We start from the raw sequence: 27,387 nt of genomic DNA, 5'->3' as shown, positions 1-27,387 counted from the left end.
CGGTCAGCCCGCCCAGGCAGGGGGAACGGACGTCTCGGGTATCGGGCGGTGGCGGAGGGTTTGGCCACCACCTCCCAGCCGAGGGCCGGCGTGACCCAGCAAACCCTTCGGCGCTTGGCGCCCCGCCCAAGATCCCGCACGTCGCTCACAGGGACGTGGCCCCGGAGGCTTCGGGGCCCGGGGCCCGCGGTCCCTGGGGCATCGCCCCTGCCCGCCCACGCGGCGCTAGGCGCAGCCCGGCCGCAGCCCGGGCCGGCCCTGCTGCCCGACAGCAGCTGGCCCGAAGCCACTGGGAGCCACCATTGCGTCGCCACGGCCCCTCAGCCCCGGCAAGGCCACCCTTGCCCGCACACCACCCGCCGAGCTCAGGAGCCCGCCCCTGGTGGCCGGCAGGCCCGGGGGAAGCGGCCCCGGCCCTCGATCCCGCTCCCGCACCCGGCCGCGGCGACACGGCGGAGGCGGGGCTTCTGCCGGAGGGAGCTGTGGCGGGACACACCGGCGCACAGGTGGCGGCAGCGGGGCTGGGCGCCAGTGGGGGCGGCCAGGTGCAGGTCGAGGGGCTCGCTGGCCGAAAGGACGGCAACCGGGCCCGCGGCGGATTCTGGGTCCGGGCCAGCCACCCCGGGAGCGTCCGGGGTGCGGCTGCCTTCCGGGGCCGCCTTCTGGCCGCCCGGCCGGCCGGGCCGGCGGGGAGCGGCCCCTCCGGCGCACGCGCGCCGTGGTGGGAGGGGCCTGAGGAGGTGGGGCCTGCAGCGGGGCCCGGCGGGGGCGGAGCCGGCGGCCACCGCCCGCGGGCGAGTAAAGGAGAAGGCGGAGCGGGAGGCAAAAAGCCTACAGCACCCGGTATTCCCAGGCGGTCTCCCATCCAAGTACTAACCAGGCCCGACCCTGCTTAGCTTCCGAGATCAGACGAGATCGGGCGCGTTCAGGGTGGTATGGCCGTAGACGGGGGCGGGGACCGCGGGCTGCCTCTTGAGGCCCAGTTGCGCTGGCGCTGGCGCCTTAGGGCCAGCCAGCCCGGCGGTCAGCCCGCCCAGGCAGGGGGAACGGACGTCTCGGGTATCGGGCGGTGGCGGAGGGTTTGGCCACCACCTCCAGCCGAGGGCCGGCGTGACCCAGCAAACCCTTCGGCGCTTGGCGCCCCGCCCAAGATCCCGCACGTCGCTCACAGGGACGTGGCCCCGGAGGCTTCGGGGCCCGGGGCCCGCGGTCCCTGGGGCATCGCCCCTGCCCGCCCACGCGGCGCTAGGCGCAGCCCGGCCGCAGCCCGGGCCGGCCCTGCTGCCCGACAGCAGCTGGCCCGAAGCCACTGGGAGCCACCATTGCGTCGCCACGGCCCCTCAGCCCCGGCAAGGCCACCCTTGCCCGCACACCACCCGCCGAGCTCAGGAGCCCGCCCCTGGTGGCCGGCAGGCCCGGGGAAGCGGCCCCGGCCCTCGATCCCGCTCCCGCACCCGGCCGCGGCGACACGGCGGAGGCGGGGCTTCTGCCGGAGGGAGCTGTGGCGGGACACACCGGCGCACAGGTGGCGGCAGCGGGGCTGGGCGCCAGTGGGGGCGGCCAGGTGCAGGTCGAGGGGCTCGCTGGCCGAAAGGACGGCAACCGGGCCCGCGGCGGATTCTGGGTCCGGGCCAGCCACCCCGGGAGCGTCCGGGGTGCGGCTGCCTTCCGGGGCCGCCTTCTGGCCGCCCGGCCGGCCGGGCCGGCGGGGAGCGGCCCCTCCGGCGCACGCGCGCCGTGGTGGGAGGGGCCTGAGGAGGTGGGGCCTGCAGCGGGGCCCGGCGGGGGCGGAGCCGGCGGCCACGCCGCGGGCGAGTAAAGGAGAAGGCGGAGCGGGAGGCAAAAAGCCTACAGCACCCGGTATTCCCAGGCGGTCTCCCATCCAAGTACTAACCAGGCCCGACCCTGCTTAGCTTCCGAGATCAGACGAGATCGGGCGCGTCAGGGTGGTATGGCCGTAGACGGGGGCGGGGACCGCGGGCTGCCTCTTGAGGCCCAGTTGCGCTGGCGCTGGCGCCTTAGGGCCAGCCAGCCCGGCGGTCAGCCCGCCCAGGCAGGGGGAACGGACGTCTCGGGTATCGGGCGGTGGCGGAGGGTTTGGCCACCACCTCCCAGCCGAGGGCCGGCGTGACCCAGCAAACCCTTCGGCGCTTGGCGCCCCGCCCAAGATCCCGCACGTCGCTCACAGGGACGTGGCCCCGGAGGCTTCGGGGCCCGGGGCCCGCGGTCCCTGGGGCATCGCCCCTGCCCGCCCACGCGGCGCTAGGCGCAGCCCGGCCGCAGCCCGGGCCGGCCCTGCTGCCCGACAGCAGCTGGCCCGAAGCCACTGGGAGCCACCATTGCGTCGCCACGGCCCCTCAGCCCCGGCAAGGCCACCCTTGCCCGCACACCACCCGCCGAGCTCAGGAGCCCGCCCTGGTGGCCGGCAGGCCCGGGGAAGCGGCCCCGGCCCTCGATCCCGCTCCCGCACCCGGCCGCGGCGACACGGCGGAGGCGGGGCTTCTGCCGGAGGGAGCTGTGGCGGGACACACCGGCGCACAGGTGGCGGCAGCGGGGCTGGGCGCCAGTGGGGGCGGCCAGGTGCAGGTCGAGGGGCTCGCTGGCCGAAAGGACGGCAACCGGGCCCGCGGCGGATTCTGGGTCCGGGCCAGCCACCCCGGAGCGTCCGGGGTGCGGCTGCCTTCCGGGGCCGCCTTCTGGCCGCCCGGCCGGCCGGCCGGCGGGGAGCGGCCCCTCCGGCGCACGCGCGCCGTGGTGGGAGGGGCCTGAGGAGGTGGGGCCTGCAGCGGGGCCCGGCGGGGGCGGAGCCGGCGGCCACCGCCCGCGGGCGAGTAAAGGAGAAGGCGGAGCGGGAGGCAAAAGCCTACAGCACCCGGTATTCCCAGGCGGTTCTCCCATCCAAGTACTAACCAGGCCCGACCCTGCTTAGCTTCCGAGATCAGACGAGATCGGGCGCGTTCAGGGTGGTATGGCCGTAGACGGGGGCGGGGACCGCGGGCTGCTCTTGAGGCCCAGTTGCGCTGGCGCTGGCGCCTTAGGGCCAGCCAGCCCGGCGGTCAGCCCGCCCAGGCAGGGGGAACGGACGTCTCGGGTATCGGGCGGTGGCGGAGGGTTTGGCCACCACCTCCCAGCCGAGGGCCGGCGTGACCCAGCAAACCCTTCGGCGCTTGGCGCCCGCCCAAGATCCCGCACGTCGCTCACAGGGACGTGGCCCCGGAGGCTTCGGGGCCCGGGGCCCGCGGTCCCTGGGGCATCGCCCCTGCCCGCCCACGCGGCGCTAGGCGCAGCCCGGCCGCAGCCCGGGCCGGCCCTGCTGCCCGACAGCAGCTGGCCCGAAGCCACTGGGAGCCACCATTGCGTCGCCACGGCCCCTCAGCCCCGGCAAGGCCACCCTTGCCCGCACACCACCCGCCGAGCTCAGGAGCCCGCCCCTGGTGGCCGGCAGGCCCGGGGAAGCGGCCCCGGCCCTCGATCCCGCTCCCGCACCCGGCCGCGGCGACACGGCGGAGGCGGGGCTTCTGCCGGAGGGAGCTGTGGCGGGACACACCGGCGCACAGGTGGCGGCAGCGGGGCTGGGCGCCAGTGGGGGCGGCCAGGTGCAGGTCGAGGGGCTCGCTGGCCGAAAGGACGGCAACCGGGCCCGCGGCGGATTCTGGGTCCGGGCCAGCCACCCCGGGAGCGTCGGGGTGCGGGCTGCCTTCCGGGCCGCCTTCTGGCCGCCCGGCCGGCCGGGCCGGCGGGGGAGCGGCCCCTCCGGCGCACGCGCGCCGTGGTGGGAGGGGCCTGAGGAGGTGGGGCCTGCAGCGGGGCCCGGCGGGGGCGGAGCCGGCGGCCACCGCCCGCGGGCGAGTAAAGGAGAAGGCGGAGCGGGAGGCAAAAAGCCTACAGCACCCGGCAGGCGGTCTCCCATCCAAGTACTAACCAGGCCCGACCCTGCTTAGCTTCCGAGATCAGACGAGATCGGGCGCGTTCAGGGTGGTATGGCCGTAGACGGGGGCGGGGACCGCGGGCTGCCTCTTGAGGCCCAGTTGCGCTGGCGCTGGCGCCTTAGGGCCAGCCAGCCCGGCGGTCAGCCCGCCCAGGCAGGGGGAACGGACGTCTCGGGTATCGGGCGGTGGCGGAGGGTTTGGCCACCACCTCCCAGCCGAGGGCCGGCGTGACCCAGCAAACCCTTCGGCGCTTGGCGCCCCGCCCAAGATCCCGCACGTCGCTCACAGGGACGTGGCCCCGGAGGCTTCGGGGCCCGGGGCCCGCGGTCCCTGGGGCATCGCCCCTGCCCGCCCACGCGGCGCTAGGCGCAGCCCGGCCGCAGCCCGGGCCGGCCCTGCTGCCCGACAGCAGCTGGCCCGAAGCCACTGGGAGCCACCATTGCGTCGCCACGGCCCCTCAGCCCCGGCAAGGCCACCCTTGCCCGCACACCACCCGCCGAGCTCAGGAGCCCGCCCCTGGTGGCCGGCAGGCCCGGGGAAGCGGCCCCGGCCCTCGATCCCGCTCCCGCACCCGGCCGCGGCGACACGGCGGAGGCGGGGCTTCTGCCGGAGGGAGCTGTGGCGGGACACACCGGCGCACAGGTGGCGGCAGCGGGGCTGGGCGCCAGTGGGGGCGGCCAGGTGCAGGTCGAGGGGCTCGCTGGCCGAAAGGACGGCAACCGGGCCCGCGGCGGATTCTGGGTCCGGGCCAGCCACCCCGGGAGCGTCCGGGGTGCGGCTGCCTTCCGGGGCCGCCTTCTGGCCGCCCGGCCGGCCGGGCCGGCGGGGGAGCGGCCCCTCCGGCGCACGCGCGCCGTGGTGGGAGGGGCCTGAGGAGGTGGGGCCTGCAGCGGGGCCCGGCGGGGGCGGAGCCGGCGGCCACCGCCCGCGGGCGAGTAAAGGAGAAGGCGGAGCGGGAGGCAAAAAGCCTACAGCACCCGGTATTCCCAGGCGGTCTCCCATCCAAGTACTAACCAGGCCCGACCCTGCTTAGCTTCCGAGATCAGACGAGATCGGGCGCGTTCAGGGTGGTATGGCCGTAGACGGGGGCGGGGACCGCGGGCTGCCTCTTGAGGCCCAGTTGCGCTGGCGCTGGCGCCTTAGGGCCAGCCAGCCCGGCGGTCAGCCCGCCCAGGCAGGGGGAACGGACGTCTCGGGTATCGGGCGGTGGCGGAGGGTTTGGCCACCACCTCCCAGCCGAGGGCCGGCGTGACCCAGCAAACCCTTCGGCGCTTGGCGCCCCGCCCAAGATCCCGCACGTCGCTCACAGGGACGTGGCCCCGGAGGCTTCGGGGCCCGGGGCCCGCGGTCCCTGGGGCATCGCCCCTGCCCGCCCACGCGGCGCTAGGCGCAGCCCGGCCGCAGCCCGGGCCGGCCCTGCTGCCCGACAGCAGCTGGCCCGAAGCCACTGGGAGCCACCATTGCGTCGCCACGGCCCCTCAGCCCCGGCAAGGCCACCCTTGCCCGCACACCACCCGCCGAGCTCAGGAGCCCGCCCCTGGTGGCCGGCAGGCCCGGGGAAGCGGCCCCGGCCCTCGATCCCGCTCCCGCACCCGGCCGCGGCGACACGGCGGAGGCGGGGCTTCTGCCGGAGGGAGCTGTGGCGGGACACACCGGCGCACAGGTGGCGGCAGCGGGGCTGGGCGCCAGTGGGGGCGGCCAGGTGCAGGTCGAGGGGCTCGCTGGCCGAAAGGACGGCAACCGGGCCCGCGGCGGATTCTGGGTCCGGGCCAGCCACCCCGGGAGCGTCCGGGGTGCGGCTGCCTTCCGGGGCCGCCTTCTGGCCGCCCGGCCGGCCGGGCCGGCGGGGAGCGGCCCCTCCGGCGCACGCGCGCCGTGGTGGGAGGGGCCTGAGGAGGTGGGGCCTGCAGCGGGGCCCGGCGGGGGCGGAGCCGGCGGCCACCGCCCGCGGGCGAGTAAAGGAGAAGGCGGAGCGGGAGGCAAAAAGCCTACAGCACCCGGTATTCCCAGGCGGTCTCCCATCCAAGTACTAACCAGGCCCGACCCTGCTTAGCTTCCGAGATCAGACGAGATCGGGCGCGTTCAGGGTGGTATGGCCGTAGACGGGGGCGGGGACCGCGGGCTGCCTCTTGAGGCCCAGTTGCGCTGGCGCTGGCGCCTTAGGGCCAGCCAGCCCGGCGGTCAGCCCGCCCAGGCAGGGGGAACGGACGTCTCGGGTATCGGGCGGTGGCGGAGGGTTTGGCCACCACCTCCCAGCCGAGGGCCGGCGTGACCCAGCAAACCCTTCGGCGCTTGGCGCCCCGCCCAAGATCCCGCACGTCGCTCACAGGGACGTGGCCCCGGAGGCTTCGGGGCCCGGGGCCCGCGGTCCCTGGGGCATCGCCCCTGCCCGCCCACGCGGCGCTAGGCGCAGCCCGGCCGCAGCCCGGGCCGGCCCTGCTGCCCGACAGCAGCTGGCCCGAAGCCACTGGGAGCCACCATTGCGTCGCCACGGCCCCTCAGCCCCGGCAAGGCCACCCTTGCCCGCACACCACCCGCCGAGCTCAGGAGCCCGCCCCTGGTGGCCGGCAGGCCCGGGGAAGCGGCCCCGGCCCTCGATCCCGCTCCCGCACCCGGCCGCGGCGACACGGCGGAGGCGGGGCTTCTGCCGGAGGGAGCTGTGGCGGGACACACCGGCGCACAGGTGGCGGCAGCGGGGCTGGGCGCCAGTGGGGGCGGCCAGGTGCAGGTCGAGGGGCTCGCTGGCCGAAAGGACGGCAACCGGGCCCGCGGCGGATTCTGGGTCCGGGCCAGCCACCCCGGGAGCGTCCGGGGTGCGGCTGCCTTCCGGGGCCGCCTTCTGGCCGCCCGGCCGGCCGGGCCGGCGGGGAGCGGCCCCTCCGGCGCACGCGCGCCGTGGTGGGAGGGGCCTGAGGAGGTGGGGCCTGCAGCGGGGCCCGGCGGGGGCGGAGCCGGCGGCCACCGCCCGCGGGCGAGTAAAGGAGAAGGCGGAGCGGGAGGCAAAAAGCCTACAGCACCCGGTATTCCCAGGCGGTCTCCCATCCAAGTACTAACCAGGCCCGACCCTGCTTAGCTTCCGAGATCAGACGAGATCGGGCGCGTTCAGGGTGGTATGGCCGTAGACGGGGGCGGGGACCGCGGGCTGCCTCTTGAGGCCCAGTTGCGCTGGCGCTGGCGCCTTAGGGCCAGCCAGCCCGGCGGTCAGCCCGCCCAGGCAGGGGGAACGGACGTCTCGGGTATCGGGCGGTGGCGGAGGGTTTGGCCACCACCTCCCAGCCGAGGGCCGGCGTGACCCAGCAAACCCTTCGGCGCTTGGCGCCCCGCCCAAGATCCCGCACGTCGCTCACAGGGACGTGGCCCCGGAGGCTTCGGGGCCCGGGGCCCGCGGTCCCTGGGGCATCGCCCCTGCCCGCCCACGCGGCGCTAGGCGCAGCCCGGCCGCAGCCCGGGCCGGCCCTGCTGCCCGACAGCAGCTGGCCCGAAGCCACTGGGAGCCACCATTGCGTCGCCACGGCCCCTCAGCCCCGGCAAGGCCACCCTTGCCCGCACACCACCCGCCGAGCTCAGGAGCCCGCCCCTGGTGGCCGGCAGGCCCGGGGAAGCGGCCCCGGCCCTCGATCCCGCTCCCGCACCCGGCCGCGGCGACACGGCGGAGGCGGGGCTTCTGCCGGAGGGAGCTGTGGCGGGACACACCGGCGCACAGGTGGCGGCAGCGGGGCTGGGCGCCAGTGGGGGCGGCCAGGTGCAGGTCGAGGGGCTCGCTGGCCGAAAGGACGGCAACCGGGCCCGCGGCGGATTCTGGGTCCGGGCCAGCCACCCCGGGAGCGTCCGGGGTGCGGCTGCCTTCCGGGGCCGCCTTCTGGCCGCCCGGCCGGCCGGGCCGGCGGGGAGCGGCCCCTCCGGCGCACGCGCGCCGTGGTGGGAGGGGCCTGAGGAGGTGGGGCCTGCAGCGGGGCCCGGCGGGGGCGGAGCCGGCGGCCACCGCCCGCGGGCGAGTAAAGGAGAAGGCGGAGCGGGAGGCAAAAAGCCTACAGCACCCGGTATTCCCAGGCGGTCTCCCATCCAAGTACTAACCAGGCCCGACCCTGCTTAGCTTCCGAGATCAGACGAGATCGGGCGCGTTCAGGGTGGTATGGCCGTAGACGGGGGCGGGGACCGCGGGCTGCCTCTTGAGGCCCAGTTGCGCTGGCGCTGGCGCCTTAGGGCCAGCCAGCCCGGCGGTCAGCCCGCCCAGGCAGGGGGAACGGACGTCTCGGGTATCGGGCGGTGGCGGAGGGTTTGGCCACCACCTCCCAGCCGAGGGCCGGCGTGACCCAGCAAACCCTTCGGCGCTTGGCGCCCCGCCCAAGATCCCGCACGTCGCTCACAGGGACGTGGCCCCGGAGGCTTCGGGGCCCGGGGCCCGCGGTCCCTGGGGCATCGCCCCTGCCCGCCCACGCGGCGCTAGGCGCAGCCCGGCCGCAGCCCGGGCCGGCCCTGCTGCCCGACAGCAGCTGGCCCGAAGCCACTGGGAGCCACCATTGCGTCGCCACGGCCCCTCAGCCCCGGCAAGGCCACCCTTGCCCGCACACCACCCGCCGAGCTCAGGAGCCCGCCCCTGGTGGCCGGCAGGCCCGGGGAAGCGGCCCCGGCCCTCGATCCCGCTCCCGCACCCGGCCGCGGCGACACGGCGGAGGCGGGGCTTCTGCCGGAGGGAGCTGTGGCGGGACACACCGGCGCACAGGTGGCGGCAGCGGGGCTGGGCGCCAGTGGGGGCGGCCAGGTGCAGGTCGAGGGGCTCGCTGGCCGAAAGGACGGCAACCGGGCCCGCGGCGGATTCTGGGTCCGGGCCAGCCACCCCGGGAGCGTCCGGGGTGCGGCTGCCTTCCGGGGCCGCCTTCTGGCCGCCCGGCCGGCCGGGCCGGCGGGGAGCGGCCCCTCCGGCGCACGCGCGCCGTGGTGGGAGGGGCCTGAGGAGGTGGGGCCTGCAGCGGGGCCCGGCGGGGGCGGAGCCGGCGGCCACCGCCCGCGGGCGAGTAAAGGAGAAGGCGGAGCGGGAGGCAAAAAGCCTACAGCACCCGGTATTCCCAGGCGGTCTCCCATCCAAGTACTAACCAGGCCCGACCCTGCTTAGCTTCCGAGATCAGACGAGATCGGGCGCGTTCAGGGTGGTATGGCCGTAGACGGGGGCGGGGACCGCGGGCTGCCTCTTGAGGCCCAGTTGCGCTGGCGCTGGCGCCTTAGGGCCAGCCAGCCCGGCGGTCAGCCCGCCCCGGCGGGACCCCGCCGCCCGCCCAGGCAGGGGGAACGGACGTCTCGGGTATCGGGCGGTGGCGGAGGGTTTGGCCACCACCTCCCAGCCGAGGGCCGGCGTGACCCAGCAAACCCTTCGGCGCTTGGCGCCCCGCCCAAGATCCCGCACGTCGCTCACAGGGACGTGGCCCCGGAGGCTTCGGGGCCCGGGGCCCGCGGTCCCTGGGGCATCGCCCCTGCCCGCCCACGCGGCGCTAGGCGCAGCCCGGCCGCAGCCCGGGCCGGCCCTGCTGCCCGACAGCAGCTGGCCCGAAGCCACTGGGAGCCACCATTGCGTCGCCACGGCCCCTCAGCCCCGGCAAGGCCACCCTTGCCCGCACACCACCCGCCGAGCTCAGGAGCCCGCCCCTGGTGGCCGGCAGGCCCGGGGAAGCGGCCCCGGCCCTCGATCCCGCTCCCGCACCCGGCCGCGGCGACACGGCGGAGGCGGGGCTTCTGCCGGAGGGAGCTGTGGCGGGACACACCGGCGCACAGGTGGCGGCAGCGGGGCTGGGCGCCAGTGGGGGCGGCCAGGTGCAGGTCGAGGGGCTCGCTGGCCGAAAGGACGGCAACCGGGCCCGCGGCGGATTCTGGGTCCGGGCCAGCCACCCCGGGAGCGTCCGGGGTGCGGCTGCCTTCCGGGGCCGCCTTCTGGCCGCCCGGCCGGCCGGGCCGGCGGGGAGCGGCCCCTCCGGCGCACGCGCGCCGTGGTGGGAGGGGCCTGAGGAGGTGGGGCCTGCAGCGGGGCCCGGCGGGGGCGGAGCCGGCGGCCACCGCCCGCGGGCGAGTAAAGGAGAAGGCGGAGCGGGAGGCAAAAAGCCTACAGCACCCGGTATTCCCAGGCGGTCTCCCATCCAAGTACTAACCAGGCCCGACCCTGCTTAGCTTCCGAGATCAGACGAGATCGGGCGCGTTCAGGGTGGTATGGCCGTAGACGGGGGCGGGGACCGCGGGCTGCCTCTTGAGGCCCAGTTGCGCTGGCGCTGGCGCCTTAGGGCCAGCCAGCCCGGCGGTCAGCCCGCCCAGGCAGGGGGAACGGACGTCTCGGGTATCGGGCGGTGGCGGAGGGTTTGGCCACCACCTCCCAGCCGAGGGCCGGCGTGACCCAGCAAACCCTTCGGCGCTTGGCGCCCCGCCCAAGATCCCGCACGTCGCTCACAGGGACGTGGCCCCGGAGGCTTCGGGGCCCGGGGCCCGCGGTCCCTGGGGCATCGCCCCTGCCCGCCCACGCGGCGCTAGGCGCAGCCCGGCCGCAGCCCGGGCCGGCCCTGCTGCCCGACAGCAGCTGGCCCGAAGCCACTGGGAGCCACCATTGCGTCGCCACGGCCCCTCAGCCCCGGCAAGGCCACCCTTGCCCGCACACCACCCGCCGAGCTCAGGAGCCCGCCCCTGGTGGCCGGCAGGCCCGGGGAAGCGGCCCCGGCCCTCGATCCCGCTCCCGCACCCGGCCGCGGCGACACGGCGGAGGCGGGGCTTCTGCCGGAGGGAGCTGTGGCGGGACACACCGGCGCACAGGTGGCGGCAGCGGGGCTGGGCGCCAGTGGGGGCGGCCAGGTGCAGGTCGAGGGGCTCGCTGGCCGAAAGGACGGCAACCGGGCCCGCGGCGGATTCTGGGTCCGGGCCAGCCACCCCGGGAGCGTCCGGGGTGCGGCTGCCTTCCGGGGCCGCCTTCTGGCCGCCCGGCCGGCCGGGCCGGCGGGGAGCGGCCCCTCCGGCGCACGCGCGCCGTGGTGGGAGGGGCCTGAGGAGGTGGGGCCTGCAGCGGGGCCCGGCGGGGGCGGAGCCGGCGGCCACCGCCCGCGGGCGAGTAAAGGAGAAGGCGGAGCGGGAGGCAAAAAGCCTACAGCACCCGGTATTCCCAGGCGGTCTCCCATCCAAGTACTAACCAGGCCCGACCCTGCTTAGCTTCCGAGATCAGACGAGATCGGGCGCGTTCAGGGTGGTATGGCCGTAGACGGGGGCGGGGACCGCGGGCTGCCTCTTGAGGCCCAGTTGCGCTGGCGCTGGCGCCTTAGGGCCAGCCAGCCCGGCGGTCAGCCCGCCCCGGCGGGACCCCGCCGCCCGCCCAGGCAGGGGGAACGGACGTCTCGGGTATCGGGCGGTGGCGGAGGGTTTGGCCACCACCTCCCAGCCGAGGGCCGGCGTGACCCAGCAAACCCTTCGGCGCTTGGCGCCCCGCCCAAGATCCCGCACGTCGCTCACAGGGACGTGGCCCCGGAGGCTTCGGGGCCCGGGGCCCGCGGTCCCTGGGGCATCGCCCCTGCCCGCCCACGCGGCGCTAGGCGCAGCCCGGCCGCAGCCCGGGCCGGCCCTGCTGCCCGACAGCAGCTGGCCCGAAGCCACTGGGAGCCACCATTGCGTCGCCACGGCCCCTCAGCCCCGGCAAGGCCACCCTTGCCCGCACACCACCCGCCGAGCTCAGGAGCCCGCCCCTGGTGGCCGGCAGGCCCGGGGAAGCGGCCCCGGCCCTCGATCCCGCTCCCGCACCCGGCCGCGGCGACACGGCGGAGGCGGGGCTTCTGCCGGAGGGAGCTGTGGCGGGACACACCGGCGCACAGGTGGCGGCAGCGGGGCTGGGCGCCAGTGGGGGCGGCCAGGTGCAGGTCGAGGGGCTCGCTGGCCGAAAGGACGGCAACCGGGCCCGCGGCGGATTCTGGGTCCGGGCCAGCCACCCCGGGAGCGTCCGGGGTGCGGCTGCCTTCCGGGGCCGCCTTCTGGCCGCCCGGCCGGCCGGGCCGGCGGGGAGCGGCCCCTCCGGCGCACGCGCGCCGTGGTGGGAGGGGCCTGAGGAGGTGGGGCCTGCAGCGGGGCCCGGCGGGGGCGGAGCCGGCGGCCACCGCCCGCGGGCGAGTAAAGGAGAAGGCGGAGCGGGAGGCAAAAAGCCTACAGCACCCGGTATTCCCAGGCGGTCTCCCATCCAAGTACTAACCAGGCCCGACCCTGCTTAGCTTCCGAGATCAGACGAGATCGGGCGCGTTCAGGGTGGTATGGCCGTAGACGGGGGCGGGGACCGCGGGCTGCCTCTTGAGGCCCAGTTGCGCTGGCGCTGGCGCCTTAGGGCCAGCCAGCCCGGCGGTCAGCCCGCCCAGGCAGGGGGAACGGACGTCTCGGGTATCGGGCGGTGGCGGAGGGTTTGGCCACCACCTCCCAGCCGAGGGCCGGCGTGACCCAGCAAACCCTTCGGCGCTTGGCGCCCCGCCCAAGATCCCGCACGTCGCTCACAGGGACGTGGCCCCGGAGGCTTCGGGGCCCGGGGCCCGCGGTCCCTGGGGCATCGCCCCTGCCCGCCCACGCGGCGCTAGGCGCAGCCCGGCCGCAGCCCGGGCCGGCCCTGCTGCCCGACAGCAGCTGGCCCGAAGCCACTGGGAGCCACCATTGCGTCGCCACGGCCCCTCAGCCCCGGCAAGGCCACCCTTGCCCGCACACCACCCGCCGAGCTCAGGAGCCCGCCCCTGGTGGCCGGCAGGCCCGGGGAAGCGGCCCCGGCCCTCGATCCCGCTCCCGCACCCGGCCGCGGCGACACGGCGGAGGCGGGGCTTCTGCCGGAGGGAGCTGTGGCGGGACACACCGGCGCACAGGTGGCGGCAGCGGGGCTGGGCGCCAGTGGGGCTGGGCGCCAGTGGGGGCGGCCAGGTGCAGGTCGAGGGGCTCGCTGGCCGAAAGGACGGCAACCGGGCCCGCGGCGGATTCTGGGTCCGGGCCAGCCACCCCGGGAGCGTCCGGGGTGCGGCTGCCTTCCGGGGCCGCCTTCTGGCCGCCCGGCCGGCCGGGCCGGCGGGGAGCGGCCCCTCCGGCGCACGCGCGCCGTGGTGGGAGGGGCCTGAGGAGGTGGGGCCTGCAGCGGGGCCCGGCGGGGGCGGAGCCGGCGGCCACCGCCCGCGGGCGAGTAAAGGAGAAGGCGGAGCGGGAGGCAAAAAGCCTACAGCACCCGGTATTCCCAGGCGGTCTCCCATCCAAGTACTAACCAGGCCCGACCCTGCTTAGCTTCCGAGATCAGACGAGATCGGGCGCGTTCAGGGTGGTATGGCCGTAGACGGGGGCGGGGACCGCGGGCTGCCTCTTGAGGCCCAGTTGCGCTGGCGCTGGCGCCTTAGGGCCAGCCAGCCCGGCGGTCAGCCCGCCCAGGCAGGGGGAACGGACGTCTCGGGTATCGGGCGGTGGCGGAGGGTTTGGCCACCACCTCCCAGCCGAGGGCCGGCGTGACCCAGCAAACCCTTCGGCGCTTGGCGCCCCGCCCAAGATCCCGCACGTCGCTCACAGGGACGTGGCCCCGGAGGCTTCGGGGCCCGGGGCCCGCGGTCCCTGGGGCATCGCCCCTGCCCGCCCACGCGGCGCTAGGCGCAGCCCGGCCGCAGCCCGGGCCGGCCCTGCTGCCCGACAGCAGCTGGCCCGAAGCCACTGGGAGCCACCATTGCGTCGCCACGGCCCCTCAGCCCCGGCAAGGCCACCCTTGCCCGCACACCACCCGCCGAGCTCAGGAGCCCGCCCCTGGTGGCCGGCAGGCCCGGGGAAGCGGCCCCGGCCCTCGATCCCGCTCCCGCACCCGGCCGCGGCGACACGGCGGAGGCGGGGCTTCTGCCGGAGGGAGCTGTGGCGGGACACACCGGCGCACAGGTGGCGGCAGCGGGGCTGGGCGCCAGTGGGGGCGGCCAGGTGCAGGTCGAGGGGCTCGCTGGCCGAAAGGACGGCAACCGGGCCCGCGGCGGATTCTGGGTCCGGGCCAGCCACCCCGGGAGCGTCCGGGGTGCGGCTGCCTTCCGGGGCCGCCTTCTGGCCGCCCGGCCGGCCGGGCCGGCGGGGAGCGGCCCCTCCGGCGCACGCGCGCCGTGGTGGGAGGGGCCTGAGGAGGTGGGGCCTGCAGCGGGGCCCGGCGGGGGCGGAGCCGGCGGCCACCGCCCGCGGGCGAGTAAAGGAGAAGGCGGAGCGGGAGGCAAAAAGCCTACAGCACCCGGTATTCCCAGGCGGTCTCCCATCCAAGTACTAACCAGGCCCGACCCTGCTTAGCTTCCGAGATCAGACGAGATCGGGCGCGTTCAGGGTGGTATGGCCGTAGACGGGGGCGGGGACCGCGGGCTGCCTCTTGAGGCCCAGTTGCGCTGGCGCTGGCGCCTTAGGGCCAGCCAGCCCGGCGGTCAGCCCGCCCAGGCAGGGGGAACGGACGTCTCGGGTATCGGGCGGTGGCGGAGGGTTTGGCCACCACCTCCCAGCCGAGGGCCGGCGTGACCCAGCAAACCCTTCGGCGCTTGGCGCCCCGCCCAAGATCCCGCACGTCGCTCACAGGGACGTGGCCCCGGAGGCTTCGGGGCCCGGGGCCCGCGGTCCCTGGGGCATCGCCCCTGCCCGCCCACGCGGCGCTAGGCGCAGCCCGGCCGCAGCCCGGGCCGGCCCTGCTGCCCGACAGCAGCTGGCCCGAAGCCACTGGGAGCCACCATTGCGTCGCCACGGCCCCTCAGCCCCGGCAAGGCCACCCTTGCCCGCACACCACCCGCCGAGCTCAGGAGCCCGCCCCTGGTGGCCGGCAGGCCCGGGGAAGCGGCCCCGGCCCTCGATCCCGCTCCCGCACCCGGCCGCGGCGACACGGCGGAGGCGGGGCTTCTGCCGGAGGGAGCTGTGGCGGGACACACCGGCGCACAGGTGGCGGCAGCGGGGCTGGGCGCCAGTGGGGCTGGGCGCCAGTGGGGGCGGCCAGGTGCAGGTCGAGGGGCTCGCTGGCCGAAAGGACGGCAACCGGGCCCGCGGCGGATTCTGGGTCCGGGCCAGCCACCCCGGGAGCGTCCGGGGTGCGGCTGCCTTCCGGGGCCGCCTTCTGGCCGCCCGGCCGGCCGGGCCGGCGGGGAGCGGCCCCTCCGGCGCACGCGCGCCGTGGTGGGAGGGGCCTGAGGAGGTGGGGCCTGCAGCGGGGCCCGGCGGGGGCGGAGCCGGCGGCCACCGCCCGCGGGCGAGTAAAGGAGAAGGCGGAGCGGGAGGCAAAAAGCCTACAGCACCCGGTATTCCCAGGCGGTCTCCCATCCAAGTACTAACCAGGCCCGACCCTGCTTAGCTTCCGAGATCAGACGAGATCGGGCGCGTTCAGGGTGGTATGGCCGTAGACGGGGGCGGGGACCGCGGGCTGCCTCTTGAGGCCCAGTTGCGCTGGCGCTGGCGCCTTAGGGCCAGCCAGCCCGGCGGTCAGCCCGCCCAGGCAGGGGGAACGGACGTCTCGGGTATCGGGCGGTGGCGGAGGGTTTGGCCACCACCTCCCAGCCGAGGGCCGGCGTGACCCAGCAAACCCTTCGGCGCTTGGCGCCCCGCCCAAGATCCCGCACGTCGCTCACAGGGACGTGGCCCCGGAGGCTTCGGGGCCCGGGGCCCGCGGTCCCTGGGGCATCGCCCCTGCCCGCCCACGCGGCGCTAGGCGCAGCCCGGCCGCAGCCCGGGCCGGCCCTGCTGCCCGACAGCAGCTGGCCCGAAGCCACTGGGAGCCACCATTGCGTCGCCACGGCCCCTCAGCCCCGGCAAGGCCACCCTTGCCCGCACACCACCCGCCGAGCTCAGGAGCCCGCCCCTGGTGGCCGGCAGGCCCGGGGAAGCGGCCCCGGCCCTCGATCCCGCTCCCGCACCCGGCCGCGGCGACACGGCGGAGGCGGGGCTTCTGCCGGAGGGAGCTGTGGCGGGACACACCGGCGCACAGGTGGCGGCAGCGGGGCTGGGCGCCAGTGGGGGCGGCCAGGTGCAGGTCGAGGGGCTCGCTGGCCGAAAGGACGGCAACCGGGCCCGCGGCGGATTCTGGGTCCGGGCCAGCCACCCCGGGAGCGTCCGGGGTGCGGCTGCCTTCCGGGGCCGCCTTCTGGCCGCCCGGCCGGCCGGGCCGGCGGGGAGCGGCCCCTCCGGCGCACGCGCGCCGTGGTGGGAGGGGCCTGAGGAGGTGGGGCCTGCAGCGGGGCCCGGCGGGGGCGGAGCCGGCGGCCACCGCCCGCGGGCGAGTAAAGGAGAAGGCGGAGCGGGAGGCAAAAAGCCTACAGCACCCGGTATTCCCAGGCGGTCTCCCATCCAAGTACTAACCAGGCCCGACCCTGCTTAGCTTCCGAGATCAGACGAGATCGGGCGCGTTCAGGGTGGTATGGCCGTAGACGGGGGCGGGGACCGCGGGCTGCCTCTTGAGGCCCAGTTGCGCTGGCGCTGGCGCCTTAGGGCCAGCCAGCCCGGCGGTCAGCCCGCCCAGGCAGGGGGAACGGACGTCTCGGGTATCGGGCGGTGGCGGAGGGTTTGGCCACCACCTCCCAGCCGAGGGCCGGCGTGACCCAGCAAACCCTTCGGCGCTTGGCGCCCCGCCCAAGATCCCGCACGTCGCTCACAGGGACGTGGCCCCGGAGGCTTCGGGGCCCGGGGCCCGCGGTCCCTGGGGCATCGCCCCTGCCCGCCCACGCGGCGCTAGGCGCAGCCCGGCCGCAGCCCGGGCCGGCCCTGCTGCCCGACAGCAGCTGGCCCGAAGCCACTGGGAGCCACCATTGCGTCGCCACGGCCCCTCAGCCCCGGCAAGGCCACCCTTGCCCGCACACCACCCGCCGAGCTCAGGAGCCCGCCCCTGGTGGCCGGCAGGCCCGGGGAAGCGGCCCCGGCCCTCGATCCCGCTCCCGCACCCGGCCGCGGCGACACGGCGGAGGCGGGGCTTCTGCCGGAGGGAGCTGTGGCGGGACACACCGGCGCACAGGTGGCGGCAGCGGGGCTGGGCGCCAGTGGGGGCGGCCAGGTGCAGGTCGAGGGGCTCGCTGGCCGAAAGGACGGCAACCGGGCCCGCGGCGGATTCTGGGTCCGGGCCAGCCACCCCGGGAGCGTCCGGGGTGCGGCTGCCTTCCGGGGCCGCCTTCTGGCCGCCCGGCCGGCCGGGCCGGCGGGGAGCGGCCCCTCCGGCGCACGCGCGCCGTGGTGGGAGGGGCCTGAGGAGGTGGGGCCTGCAGCGGGGCCCGGCGGGGGCGGAGCCGGCGGCCACCGCCCGCGGGCGAGTAAAGGAGAAGGCGGAGCGGGAGGCAAAAAGCCTACAGCACCCGGTATTCCCAGGCGGTCTCCCATCCAAGTACTAACCAGGCCCGACCCTGCTTAGCTTCCGAGATCAGACGAGATCGGGCGCGTTCAGGGTGGTATGGCCGTAGACGGGGGCGGGGACCGCGGGCTGCCTCTTGAGGCCCAGTTGCGCTGGCGCTGGCGCCTTAGGGCCAGCCAGCCCGGCGGTCAGCCCGCCCAGGCAGGGGGAACGGACGTCTCGGGTATCGGGCGGTGGCGGAGGGTTTGGCCACCACCTCCCAGCCGAGGGCCGGCGTGACCCAGCAAACCCTTCGGCGCTTGGCGCCCCGCCCAAGATCCCGCACGTCGCTCACAGGGACGTGGCCCCGGAGGCTTCGGGGCCCGGGGCCCGCGGTCCCTGGGGCATCGCCCCTGCCCGCCCACGCGGCGCTAGGCGCAGCCCGGCCGCAGCCCGGGCCGGCCCTGCTGCCCGACAGCAGCTGGCCCGAAGCCACTGGGAGCCACCATTGCGTCGCCACGGCCCCTCAGCCCCGGCAAGGCCACCCTTGCCCGCACACCACCCGCCGAGCTCAGGAGCCCGCCCCTGGTGGCCGGCAGGCCCGGGGAAGCGGCCCCGGCCCTCGATCCCGCTCCCGCACCCGGCCGCGGCGACACGGCGGAGGCGGGGCTTCTGCCGGAGGGAGCTGTGGCGGGACACACCGGCGCACAGGTGGCGGCAGCGGGGCTGGGCGCCAGTGGGGGCGGCCAGGTGCAGGTCGAGGGGCTCGCTGGCCGAAAGGACGGCAACCGGGCCCGCGGCGGATTCTGGGTCCGGGCCAGCCACCCCGGGAGCGTCCGGGGTGCGGCTGCCTTCCGGGGCCGCCTTCTGGCCGCCCGGCCGGCCGGGCCGGCGGGGAGCGGCCCCTCCGGCGCACGCGCGCCGTGGTGGGAGGGGCCTGAGGAGGTGGGGCCTGCAGCGGGGCCCGGCGGGGGCGGAGCCGGCGGCCACCGCCCGCGGGCGAGTAAAGGAGAAGGCGGAGCGGGAGGCAAAAAGCCTACAGCACCCGGTATTCCCAGGCGGTCTCCCATCCAAGTACTAACCAGGCCCGACCCTGCTTAGCTTCCGAGATCAGACGAGATCGGGCGCGTTCAGGGTGGTATGGCCGTAGACGGGGGCGGGGACCGCGGGCTGCCTCTTGAGGCCCAGTTGCGCTGGCGCTGGCGCCTTAGGGCCAGCCAGCCCGGCGGTCAGCCCGCCCAGGCAGGGGGAACGGACGTCTCGGGTATCGGGCGGTGGCGGAGGGTTTGGCCACCACCTCCCAGCCGAGGGCCGGCGTGACCCAGCAAACCCTTCGGCGCTTGGCGCCCCGCCCAAGATCCCGCACGTCGCTCACAGGGACGTGGTCCCGGAGGCTTCGGGGCCCGGGGCCCGCGGTCCCTGGGGCATCGCCCCTGCCCGCCCACGCGGCGCTAGGCGCAGCCCGGCCGCAGCCCGGGCCGGCCCTGCTGCCCGACAGCAGCTGGCCCGAAGCCACTGGGAGCCACCATTGCGTCGCCACGGCCCCTCAGCCCCGGCAAGGCCACCCTTGCCCGCACACCACCCGCCGAGCTCAGGAGCCCGCCCCTGGTGGCCGGCAGGCCCGGGGAAGCGGCCCCGGCCCTCGATCCCGCTCCCGCACCCGGCCGCGGCGACACGGCGGAGGCGGGGCTTCTGCCGGAGGGAGCTGTGGCGGGACACACCGGCGCACAGGTGGCGGCAGCGGGGCTGGGCGCCAGTGGGGGCGGCCAGGTGCAGGTCGAGGGGCTCGCTGGCCGAAAGGACGGCAACCGGGCCCGCGGCGGATTCTGGGTCCGGGCCAGCCACCCCGGGAGCGTCCGGGGTGCGGCTGCCTTCCGGGGCCGCCTTCTGGCCGCCCGGCCGGCCGGGCCGGCGGGGAGCGGCCCCTCCGGCGCACGCGCGCCGTGGTGGGAGGGGCCTGAGGAGGTGGGGCCTGCAGCGGGGCCCGGCGGGGGCGGAGCCGGCGGCCACCGCCCGCGGGCGAGTAAAGGAGAAGGCGGAGCGGGAGGCAAAAAGCCTACAGCACCCGGTATTCCCAGGCGGTCTCCCATCCAAGTACTAACCAGGCCCGACCCTGCTTAGCTTCCGAGATCAGACGAGATCGGGCGCGTTCAGGGTGGTATGGCCGTAGACGGGGGCGGGGACCGCGGGCTGCCTCTTGAGGCCCAGTTGCGCTGGCGCTGGCGCCTTAGGGCCAGCCAGCCCGGCGGTCAGCCCGCCCAGGCAGGGGGAACGGACGTCTCGGGTATCGGGCGGTGGCGGAGGGTTTGGCCACCACCTCCCAGCCGAGGGCCGGCGTGACCCAGCAAACCCTTCGGCGCTTGGCGCCCCGCCCAAGATCCCGCACGTCGCTCACAGGGACGTGGCCCCGGAGGCTTCGGGGCCCGGGGCCCGCGGTCCCTGGGGCATCGCCCCTGCCCGCCCACGCGGCGCTAGGCGCAGCCCGGCCGCAGCCCGGGCCGGCCCTGCTGCCCGACAGCAGCTGGCCCGAAGCCACTGGGAGCCACCATTGCGTCGCCACGGCCCCTCAGCCCCGGCAAGGCCACCCTTGCCCGCACACCACCCGCCGAGCTCAGGAGCCCGCCCCTGGTGGCCGGCAGGCCCGGGGAAGCGGCCCCGGCCCTCGATCCCGCTCCCGCACCCGGCCGCGGCGACACGGCGGAGGCGGGGCTTCTGCCGGAGGGAGCTGTGGCGGGACACACCGGCGCACAGGTGGCGGCAGCGGGGCTGGGCGCCAGTGGGGGCGGCCAGGTGCAGGTCGAGGGGCTCGCTGGCCGAAAGGACGGCAACCGGGCCCGCGGCGGATTCTGGGTCCGGGCCAGCCACCCCGGGAGCGTCCGGGGTGCGGCTGCCTTCCGGGGCCGCCTTCTGGCCGCCCGGCCGGCCGGGCCGGCGGGGAGCGGCCCCTCCGGCGCACGCGCGCCGTGGTGGGAGGGGCCTGAGGAGGTGGGGCCTGCAGCGGGGCCCGGCGGGGGCGGAGCCGGCGGCCACCGCCCGCGGGCGAGTAAAGGAGAAGGCGGAGCGGGAGGCAAAAAGCCTACAGCACCCGGTATTCCCAGGCGGTCTCCCATCCAAGTACTAACCAGGCCCGACCCTGCTTAGCTTCCGAGATCAGACGAGATCGGGCGCGTTCAGGGTGGTATGGCCGTAGACGGGGGCGGGGACCGCGGGCTGCCTCTTGAGGCCCAGTTGCGCTGGCGCTGGCGCCTTAGGGCCAGCCAGCCCGGCGGTCAGCCCGCCCAGGCAGGGGGAACGGACGTCTCGGGTATCGGGCGGTGGCGGAGGGTTTGGCCACCACCTCCCAGCCGAGGGCCGGCGTGACCCAGCAAACCCTTCGGCGCTTGGCGCCCCGCCCAAGATCCCGCACGTCGCTCACAGGGACGTGGCCCCGGAGGCTTCGGGGCCCGGGGCCCGCGGTCCCTGGGGCATCGCCCCTGCCCGCCCACGCGGCGCTAGGCGCAGCCCGGCCGCAGCCCGGGCCGGCCCTGCTGCCCGACAGCAGCTGGCCCGAAGCCACTGGGAGCCACCATTGCGTCGCCACGGCCCCTCAGCCCCGGCAAGGCCACCCTTGCCCGCACACCACCCGCCGAGCTCAGGAGCCCGCCCCTGGTGGCCGGCAGGCCCGGGGAAGCGGCCCCGGCCCTCGATCCCGCTCCCGCACCCGGCCGCGGCGACACGGCGGAGGCGGGGCTTCTGCCGGAGGGAGCTGTGGCGGGACACACCGGCGCACAGGTGGCGGCAGCGGGGCTGGGCGCCAGTGGGGGCGGCCAGGTGCAGGTCGAGGGGCTCGCTGGCCGAAAGGACGGCAACCGGGCCCGCGGCGGATTCTGGGTCCGGGCCAGCCACCCCGGGAGCGTCCGGGGTGCGGCTGCCTTCCGGGGCCGCCTTCTGGCCGCCCGGCCGGCCGGGCCGGCGGGGAGCGGCCCCTCCGGCGCACGCGCGCCGTGGTGGGAGGGGCCTGAGGAGGTGGGGCCTGCAGCGGGGCCCGGCGGGGGCGGAGCCGGCGGCCACCGCCCGCGGGCGAGTAAAGGAGAAGGCGGAGCGGGAGGCAAAAAGCCTACAGCACCCGGTATTCCCAGGCGGTCTCCCATCCAAGTACTAACCAGGCCCGACCCTGCTTAGCTTCCGAGATCAGACGAGATCGGGCGCGTTCAGGGTGGTATGGCCGTAGACGGGGGCGGGGACCGCGGGCTGCCTCTTGAGGCCCAGTTGCGCTGGCGCTGGCGCCTTAGGGCCAGCCAGCCCGGCGGTCAGCCCGCCCAGGCAGGGGGAACGGACGTCTCGGGTATCGGGCGGTGGCGGAGGGTTTGGCCACCACCTCCCAGCCGAGGGCCGGCGTGACCCAGCAAACCCTTCGGCGCTTGGCGCCCCGCCCAAGATCCCGCACGTCGCTCACAGGGACGTGGCCCCGGAGGCTTCGGGGCCCGGGGCCCGCGGTCCCTGGGGCATCGCCCCTGCCCGCCCACGCGGCGCTAGGCGCAGCCCGGCCGCAGCCCGGGCCGGCCCTGCTGCCCGACAGCAGCTGGCCCGAAGCCACTGGGAGCCACCATTGCGTCGCCACGGCCCCTCAGCCCCGGCAAGGCCACCCTTGCCCGCACACCACCCGCCGAGCTCAGGAGCCCGCCCCTGGTGGCCGGCAGGCCCGGGGAAGCGGCCCCGGCCCTCGATCCCGCTCCCGCACCCGGCCGCGGCGACACGGCGGAGGCGGGGCTTCTGCCGGAGGGAGCTGTGGCGGGACACACCGGCGCACAGGTGGCGGCAGCGGGGCTGGGCGCCAGTGGGGGCGGCCAGGTGCAGGTCGAGGGGCTCGCTGGCCGAAAGGACGGCAACCGGGCCCGCGGCGGATTCTGGGTCCGGGCCAGCCACCCCGGGAGCGTCCGGGGTGCGGCTGCCTTCCGGGGCCGCCTTCTGGCCGCCCGGCCGGCCGGGCCGGCGGGGAGCGGCCCCTCCGGCGCACGCGCGCCGTGGTGGGAGGGGCCTGAGGAGGTGGGGCCTGCAGCGGGGCCCGGCGGGGGCGGAGCCGGCGGCCACCGCCCGCGGGCGAGTAAAGGAGAAGGCGGAGCGGGAGGCAAAAAGCCTACAGCACCCGGTATTCCCAGGCGGTCTCCCATCCAAGTACTAACCAGGCCCGACCCTGCTTAGCTTCCGAGATCAGACGAGATCGGGCGCGTTCAGGGTGGTATGGCCGTAGACGGGGGCGGGGACCGCGGGCTGCCTCTTGAGGCCCAGTTGCGCTGGCGCTGGCGCCTTAGGGCCAGCCAGCCCGGCGGTCAGCCCGCCCAGGCAGGGGGAACGGACGTCTCGGGTATCGGGCGGTGGCGGAGGGTTTGGCCACCACCTCCCAGCCGAGGGCCGGCGTGACCCAGCAAACCCTTCGGCGCTTGGCGCCCCGCCCAAGATCCCGCACGTCGCTCACAGGGACGTGGCCCCGGAGGCTTCGGGGCCCGGGGCCCGCGGTCCCTGGGGCATCGCCCCTGCCCGCCCACGCGGCGCTAGGCGCAGCCCGGCCGCAGCCCGGGCCGGCCCTGCTGCCCGACAGCAGCTGGCCCGAAGCCACTGGGAGCCACCATTGCGTCGCCACGGCCCCTCAGCCCCGGCAAGGCCACCCTTGCCCGCACACCACCCGCCGAGCTCAGGAGCCCGCCCCTGGTGGCCGGCAGGCCCGGGGAAGCGGCCCCGGCCCTCGATCCCGCTCCCGCACCCGGCCGCGGCGACACGGCGGAGGCGGGGCTTCTGCCGGAGGGAGCTGTGGCGGGACACACCGGCGCACAGGTGGCGGCAGCGGGGCTGGGCGCCAGTGGGGGCGGCCAGGTGCAGGTCGAGGGGCTCGCTGGCCGAAAGGACGGCAACCGGGCCCGCGGCGGATTCTGGGTCCGGGCCAGCCACCCCGGGAGCGTCCGGGGTGCGGCTGCCTTCCGGGGCCGCCTTCTGGCCGCCCGGCCGGCCGGGCCGGCGGGGAGCGGCCCCTCCGGCGCACGCGCGCCGTGGTGGGAGGGGCCTGAGGAGGTGGGGCCTGCAGCGGGGCCCGGCGGGGGCGGAGCCGGCGGCCACCGCCCGCGGGCGAGTAAAGGAGAAGGCGGAGCGGGAGGCAAAAAGCCTACAGCACCCGGTATTCCCAGGCGGTCTCCCATCCAAGTACTAACCAGGCCCGACCCTGCTTAGCTTCCGAGATCAGACGAGATCGGGCGCGTTCAGGGTGGTATGGCCGTAGACGGGGGCGGGGACCGCGGGCTGCCTCTTGAGGCCCAGTTGCGCTGGCGCTGGCGCCTTAGGGCCAGCCAGCCCGGCGGTCAGCCCGCCCAGGCAGGGGGAACGGACGTCTCGGGTATCGGGCGGTGGCGGAGGGTTTGGCCACCACCTCCCAGCCGAGGGCCGGCGTGACCCAGCAAACCCTTCGGCGCTTGGCGCCCCGCCCAAGATCCCGCACGTCGCTCACAGGGACGTGGCCCCGGAGGCTTCGGGGCCCGGGGCCCGCGGTCCCTGGGGCATCGCCCCTGCCCGCCCACGCGGCGCTAGGCGCAGCCCGGCCGCAGCCCGGGCCGGCCCTGCTGCCCGACAGCAGCTGGCCCGAAGCCACTGGGAGCCACCATTGCGTCGCCACGGCCCCTCAGCCCCGGCAAGGCCACCCTTGCCCGCACACCACCCGCCGAGCTCAGGAGCCCGCCCCTGGTGGCCGGCAGGCCCGGGGAAGCGGCCCCGGCCCTCGATCCCGCTCCCGCACCCGGCCGCGGCGACACGGCGGAGGCGGGGCTTCTGCCGGAGGGAGCTGTGGCGGGACACACCGGCGCACAGGTGGCGGCAGCGGGGCTGGGCGCCAGTGGGGGCGGCCAGGTGCAGGTCGAGGGGCTCGCTGGCCGAAAGGACGGCAACCGGGCCCGCGGCGGATTCTGGGTCCGGGCCAGCCACCCCGGGAGCGTCCGGGGTGCGGCTGCCTTCCGGGGCCGCCTTCTGGCCGCCCGGCCGGCCGGGCCGGCGGGGAGCGGCCCCTCCGGCGCACGCGCGCCGTGGTGGGAGGGGCCTGAGGAGGTGGGGCCTGCAGCGGGGCCCGGCGGGGGCGGAGCCGGCGGCCACCGCCCGCGGGCGAGTAAAGGAGAAGGCGGAGCGGGAGGCAAAAAGCCTACAGCACCCGGTATTCCCAGGCGGTCTCCCATCCAAGTACTAACCAGGCCCGACCCTGCTTAGCTTCCGAGATCAGACGAGATCGGGCGCGTTCAGGGTGGTATGGCCGTAGACGGGGGCGGGGACCGCGGGCTGCCTCTTGAGGCCCAGTTGCGCTGGCGCTGGCGCCTTAGGGCCAGCCAGCCCGGCGGTCAGCCCGCCCAGGCAGGGGGAACGGACGTCTCGGGTATCGGGCGGTGGCGGAGGGTTTGGCCACCACCTCCCAGCCGAGGGCCGGCGTGACCCAGCAAACCCTTCGGCGCTTGGCGCCCCGCCCAAGATCCCGCACGTCGCTCACAGGGACGTGGTCCCGGAGGCTTCGGGGCCCGGGGCCCGCGGTCCCTGGGGCATCGCCCCTGCCCGCCCACGCGGCGCTAGGCGCAGCCCGGCCGCAGCCCGGGCCGGCCCTGCTGCCCGACAGCAGCTGGCCCGAAGCCACTGGGAGCCACCATTGCGTCGCCACGGCCCCTCAGCCCCGGCAAGGCCACCCTTGCCCGCACACCACCCGCCGAGCTCAGGAGCCCGCCCCTGGTGGCCGGCAGGCCCGGGGAAGCGGCCCCGGCCCTCGATCCCGCTCCCGCACCCGGCCGCGGCGACACGGCGGAGGCGGGGCTTCTGCCGGAGGGAGCTGTGGCGGGACACACCGGCGCACAGGTGGCGGCAGCGGGGCTGGGCGCCAGTGGGGGCGGCCAGGTGCAGGTCGAGGGGCTCGCTGGCCGAAAGGACGGCAACCGGGCCCGCGGCGGATTCTGGGTCCGGGCCAGCCACCCCGGGAGCGTCCGGGGTGCGGCTGCCTTCCGGGGCCGCCTTCTGGCCGCCCGGCCGGCCGGGCCGGCGGGGAGCGGCCCCTCCGGCGCACGCGCGCCGTGGTGGGAGGGGCCTGAGGAGGTGGGGCCTGCAGCGGGGCCCGGCGGGGGCGGAGCCGGCGGCCACCGCCCGCGGGCGAGTAAAGGAGAAGGCGGAGCGGGAGGCAAAAAGCCTACAGCACCCGGTATTCCCAGGCGGTCTCCCATCCAAGTACTAACCAGGCCCGACCCTGCTTAGCTTCCGAGATCAGACGAGATCGGGCGCGTTCAGGGTGGTATGGCCGTAGACGGGGGCGGGGACCGCGGGCTGCCTCTTGAGGCCCAGTTGCGCTGGCGCTGGCGCCTTAGGGCCAGCCAGCCCGGCGGTCAGCCCGCCCAGGCAGGGGGAACGGACGTCTCGGGTATCGGGCGGTGGCGGAGGGTTTGGCCACCACCTCCCAGCCGAGGGCCGGCGTGACCCAGCAAACCCTTCGGCGCTTGGCGCCCCGCCCAAGATCCCGCACGTCGCTCACAGGGACGTGGCCCCGGAGGCTTCGGGGCCCGGGGCCCGCGGTCCCTGGGGCATCGCCCCTGCCCGCCCACGCGGCGCTAGGCGCAGCCCGGCCGCAGCCCGGGCCGGCCCTGCTGCCCGACAGCAGCTGGCCCGAAGCCACTGGGAGCCACCATTGCGTCGCCACGGCCCCTCAGCCCCGGCAAGGCCACCCTTGCCCGCACACCACCCGCCGAGCTCAGGAGCCCGCCCCTGGTGGCCGGCAGGCCCGGGGAAGCGGCCCCGGCCCTCGATCCCGCTCCCGCACCCGGCCGCGGCGACACGGCGGAGGCGGGGCTTCTGCCGGAGGGAGCTGTGGCGGGACACACCGGCGCACAGGTGGCGGCAGCGGGGCTGGGCGCCAGTGGGGGCGGCCAGGTGCAGGTCGAGGGGCTCGCTGGCCGAAAGGACGGCAACCGGGCCCGCGGCGGATTCTGGGTCCGGGCCAGCCACCCCGGGAGCGTCCGGGGTGCGGCTGCCTTCCGGGGCCGCCTTCTGGCCGCCCGGCCGGCCGGGCCGGCGGGGAGCGGCCCCTCCGGCGCACGCGCGCCGTGGTGGGAGGGGCCTGAGGAGGTGGGGCCTGCAGCGGGGCCCGGCGGGGGCGGAGCCGGCGGCCACCGCCCGCGGGCGAGTAAAGGAGAAGGCGGAGCGGGAGGCAAAAAGCCTACAGCACCCGGTATTCCCAGGCGGTCTCCCATCCAAGTACTAACCAGGCCCGACCCTGCTTAGCTTCCGAGATCAGACGAGATCGGGCGCGTTCAGGGTGGTATGGCCGTAGACGGGGGCGGGGACCGCGGGCTGCCTCTTGAGGCCCAGTTGCGCTGGCGCTGGCGCCTTAGGGCCAGCCAGCCCGGCGGTCAGCCCGCCCAGGCAGGGGGAACGGACGTCTCGGGTATCGGGCGGTGGCGGAGGGTTTGGCCACCACCTCCCAGCCGAGGGCCGGCGTGACCCAGCAAACCCTTCGGCGCTTGGCGCCCCGCCCAAGATCCCGCACGTCGCTCACAGGGACGTGGCCCCGGAGGCTTCGGGGCCCGGGGCCCGCGGTCCCTGGGGCATCGCCCCTGCCCGCCCACGCGGCGCTAGGCGCAGCCCGGCCGCAGCCCGGGCCGGCCCTGCTGCCCGACAGCAGCTGGCCCGAAGCCACTGGGAGCCACCATTGCGTCGCCACGGCCCCTCAGCCCCGGCAAGGCCACCCTTGCCCGCACACCACCCGCCGAGCTCAGGAGCCCGCCCCTGGTGGCCGGCAGGCCCGGGGAAGCGGCCCCGGCCCTCGATCCCGCTCCCGCACCCGGCCGCGGCGACACGGCGGAGGCGGGGCTTCTGCCGGAGGGAGCTGTGGCGGGACACACCGGCGCACAGGTGGCGGCAGCGGGGCTGGGCGCCAGTGGGGGCGGCCAGGTGCAGGTCGAGGGGCTCGCTGGCCGAAAGGACGGCAACCGGGCCCGCGGCGGATTCTGGGTCCGGGCCAGCCACCCCGGGAGCGTCCGGGGTGCGGCTGCCTTCCGGGGCCGCCTTCTGGCCGCCCGGCCGGCCGGGCCGGCGGGGAGCGGCCCCTCCGGCGCACGCGCGCCGTGGTGGGAGGGGCCTGAGGAGGTGGGGCCTGCAGCGGGGCCCGGCGGGGGCGGAGCCGGCGGCCACCGCCCGCGGGCGAGTAAA

The 27,387-nt window shown here is 76.9% G+C and overlaps 25 non-coding genes and 1 pseudogene across 25 annotated transcripts; all 26 read right to left on the bottom strand.

Annotated features, from left to right (window-relative positions):
• Nucleotides 1-828: 828 nt before the first annotated feature.
• LOC136143502 (5S ribosomal RNA) lies at nt 829-947 on the bottom strand. The gene has a single exon (XR_010658087.1). It is a non-coding gene; the product is annotated as a 5S ribosomal RNA (ribosomal RNA).
• Nucleotides 948-1,845: 898 nt separating this feature from the next.
• LOC136143506 (5S ribosomal RNA) lies at nt 1,846-1,963 on the bottom strand. Its single transcript, XR_010658091.1, has one exon. It is a non-coding gene; the product is annotated as a 5S ribosomal RNA (ribosomal RNA).
• Nucleotides 1,964-2,860: 897 nt separating this feature from the next.
• Nucleotides 2,861-2,980, bottom strand: LOC136143507 (5S ribosomal RNA). The gene has a single exon (XR_010658092.1). It is a non-coding gene; the product is annotated as a 5S ribosomal RNA (ribosomal RNA).
• An 899-nt stretch (nt 2,981-3,879) lies between these two features.
• On the bottom strand, nt 3,880-3,992 carry LOC136143457 (5S ribosomal RNA; annotated as a pseudogene).
• A 902-nt stretch (nt 3,993-4,894) lies between these two features.
• Nucleotides 4,895-5,013, bottom strand: LOC136143501 (5S ribosomal RNA). Its single transcript, XR_010658086.1, has one exon. It is a non-coding gene; the product is annotated as a 5S ribosomal RNA (ribosomal RNA).
• A 901-nt stretch (nt 5,014-5,914) lies between these two features.
• LOC136143500 (5S ribosomal RNA) lies at nt 5,915-6,033 on the bottom strand. Its single transcript, XR_010658085.1, has one exon. It is a non-coding gene; the product is annotated as a 5S ribosomal RNA (ribosomal RNA).
• A 901-nt stretch (nt 6,034-6,934) lies between these two features.
• On the bottom strand, nt 6,935-7,053 carry LOC136143499 (5S ribosomal RNA). The gene has a single exon (XR_010658084.1). It is a non-coding gene; the product is annotated as a 5S ribosomal RNA (ribosomal RNA).
• Nucleotides 7,054-7,954: 901 nt separating this feature from the next.
• Nucleotides 7,955-8,073, bottom strand: LOC136143498 (5S ribosomal RNA). Its single transcript, XR_010658083.1, has one exon. It is a non-coding gene; the product is annotated as a 5S ribosomal RNA (ribosomal RNA).
• A 901-nt stretch (nt 8,074-8,974) lies between these two features.
• LOC136143497 (5S ribosomal RNA) lies at nt 8,975-9,093 on the bottom strand. The gene has a single exon (XR_010658082.1). It is a non-coding gene; the product is annotated as a 5S ribosomal RNA (ribosomal RNA).
• Nucleotides 9,094-10,017: 924 nt separating this feature from the next.
• LOC136143496 (5S ribosomal RNA) lies at nt 10,018-10,136 on the bottom strand. Its single transcript, XR_010658081.1, has one exon. It is a non-coding gene; the product is annotated as a 5S ribosomal RNA (ribosomal RNA).
• Nucleotides 10,137-11,037: 901 nt separating this feature from the next.
• On the bottom strand, nt 11,038-11,156 carry LOC136143495 (5S ribosomal RNA). The gene has a single exon (XR_010658080.1). It is a non-coding gene; the product is annotated as a 5S ribosomal RNA (ribosomal RNA).
• Nucleotides 11,157-12,080: 924 nt separating this feature from the next.
• Nucleotides 12,081-12,199, bottom strand: LOC136143494 (5S ribosomal RNA). Its single transcript, XR_010658079.1, has one exon. It is a non-coding gene; the product is annotated as a 5S ribosomal RNA (ribosomal RNA).
• A 917-nt stretch (nt 12,200-13,116) lies between these two features.
• On the bottom strand, nt 13,117-13,235 carry LOC136143492 (5S ribosomal RNA). Its single transcript, XR_010658077.1, has one exon. It is a non-coding gene; the product is annotated as a 5S ribosomal RNA (ribosomal RNA).
• Nucleotides 13,236-14,136: 901 nt separating this feature from the next.
• On the bottom strand, nt 14,137-14,255 carry LOC136143491 (5S ribosomal RNA). The gene has a single exon (XR_010658076.1). It is a non-coding gene; the product is annotated as a 5S ribosomal RNA (ribosomal RNA).
• Nucleotides 14,256-15,172: 917 nt separating this feature from the next.
• LOC136143490 (5S ribosomal RNA) lies at nt 15,173-15,291 on the bottom strand. The gene has a single exon (XR_010658075.1). It is a non-coding gene; the product is annotated as a 5S ribosomal RNA (ribosomal RNA).
• A 901-nt stretch (nt 15,292-16,192) lies between these two features.
• LOC136143489 (5S ribosomal RNA) lies at nt 16,193-16,311 on the bottom strand. Its single transcript, XR_010658074.1, has one exon. It is a non-coding gene; the product is annotated as a 5S ribosomal RNA (ribosomal RNA).
• Nucleotides 16,312-17,212: 901 nt separating this feature from the next.
• Nucleotides 17,213-17,331, bottom strand: LOC136143488 (5S ribosomal RNA). The gene has a single exon (XR_010658073.1). It is a non-coding gene; the product is annotated as a 5S ribosomal RNA (ribosomal RNA).
• Nucleotides 17,332-18,232: 901 nt separating this feature from the next.
• On the bottom strand, nt 18,233-18,351 carry LOC136143487 (5S ribosomal RNA). The gene has a single exon (XR_010658072.1). It is a non-coding gene; the product is annotated as a 5S ribosomal RNA (ribosomal RNA).
• Nucleotides 18,352-19,252: 901 nt separating this feature from the next.
• Nucleotides 19,253-19,371, bottom strand: LOC136143486 (5S ribosomal RNA). Its single transcript, XR_010658071.1, has one exon. It is a non-coding gene; the product is annotated as a 5S ribosomal RNA (ribosomal RNA).
• Nucleotides 19,372-20,272: 901 nt separating this feature from the next.
• On the bottom strand, nt 20,273-20,391 carry LOC136143484 (5S ribosomal RNA). Its single transcript, XR_010658070.1, has one exon. It is a non-coding gene; the product is annotated as a 5S ribosomal RNA (ribosomal RNA).
• A 901-nt stretch (nt 20,392-21,292) lies between these two features.
• LOC136143483 (5S ribosomal RNA) lies at nt 21,293-21,411 on the bottom strand. The gene has a single exon (XR_010658069.1). It is a non-coding gene; the product is annotated as a 5S ribosomal RNA (ribosomal RNA).
• A 901-nt stretch (nt 21,412-22,312) lies between these two features.
• Nucleotides 22,313-22,431, bottom strand: LOC136143482 (5S ribosomal RNA). The gene has a single exon (XR_010658068.1). It is a non-coding gene; the product is annotated as a 5S ribosomal RNA (ribosomal RNA).
• Nucleotides 22,432-23,332: 901 nt separating this feature from the next.
• On the bottom strand, nt 23,333-23,451 carry LOC136143480 (5S ribosomal RNA). Its single transcript, XR_010658066.1, has one exon. It is a non-coding gene; the product is annotated as a 5S ribosomal RNA (ribosomal RNA).
• Nucleotides 23,452-24,352: 901 nt separating this feature from the next.
• Nucleotides 24,353-24,471, bottom strand: LOC136143478 (5S ribosomal RNA). The gene has a single exon (XR_010658065.1). It is a non-coding gene; the product is annotated as a 5S ribosomal RNA (ribosomal RNA).
• Nucleotides 24,472-25,372: 901 nt separating this feature from the next.
• On the bottom strand, nt 25,373-25,491 carry LOC136143477 (5S ribosomal RNA). The gene has a single exon (XR_010658064.1). It is a non-coding gene; the product is annotated as a 5S ribosomal RNA (ribosomal RNA).
• Nucleotides 25,492-26,392: 901 nt separating this feature from the next.
• LOC136143476 (5S ribosomal RNA) lies at nt 26,393-26,511 on the bottom strand. The gene has a single exon (XR_010658063.1). It is a non-coding gene; the product is annotated as a 5S ribosomal RNA (ribosomal RNA).
• Between the last annotated feature and the right edge of the window lie 876 nt (nt 26,512-27,387).

This window comes from Phocoena phocoena, unplaced genomic scaffold (assembly GCF_963924675.1).
Source record: "Phocoena phocoena unplaced genomic scaffold, mPhoPho1.1 SCAFFOLD_383, whole genome shotgun sequence".
Taxonomy (NCBI): domain Eukaryota; kingdom Metazoa; phylum Chordata; class Mammalia; order Artiodactyla; family Phocoenidae; genus Phocoena; species Phocoena phocoena.
This window is presented reverse-complemented; position numbering and strand designations above follow the sequence as displayed.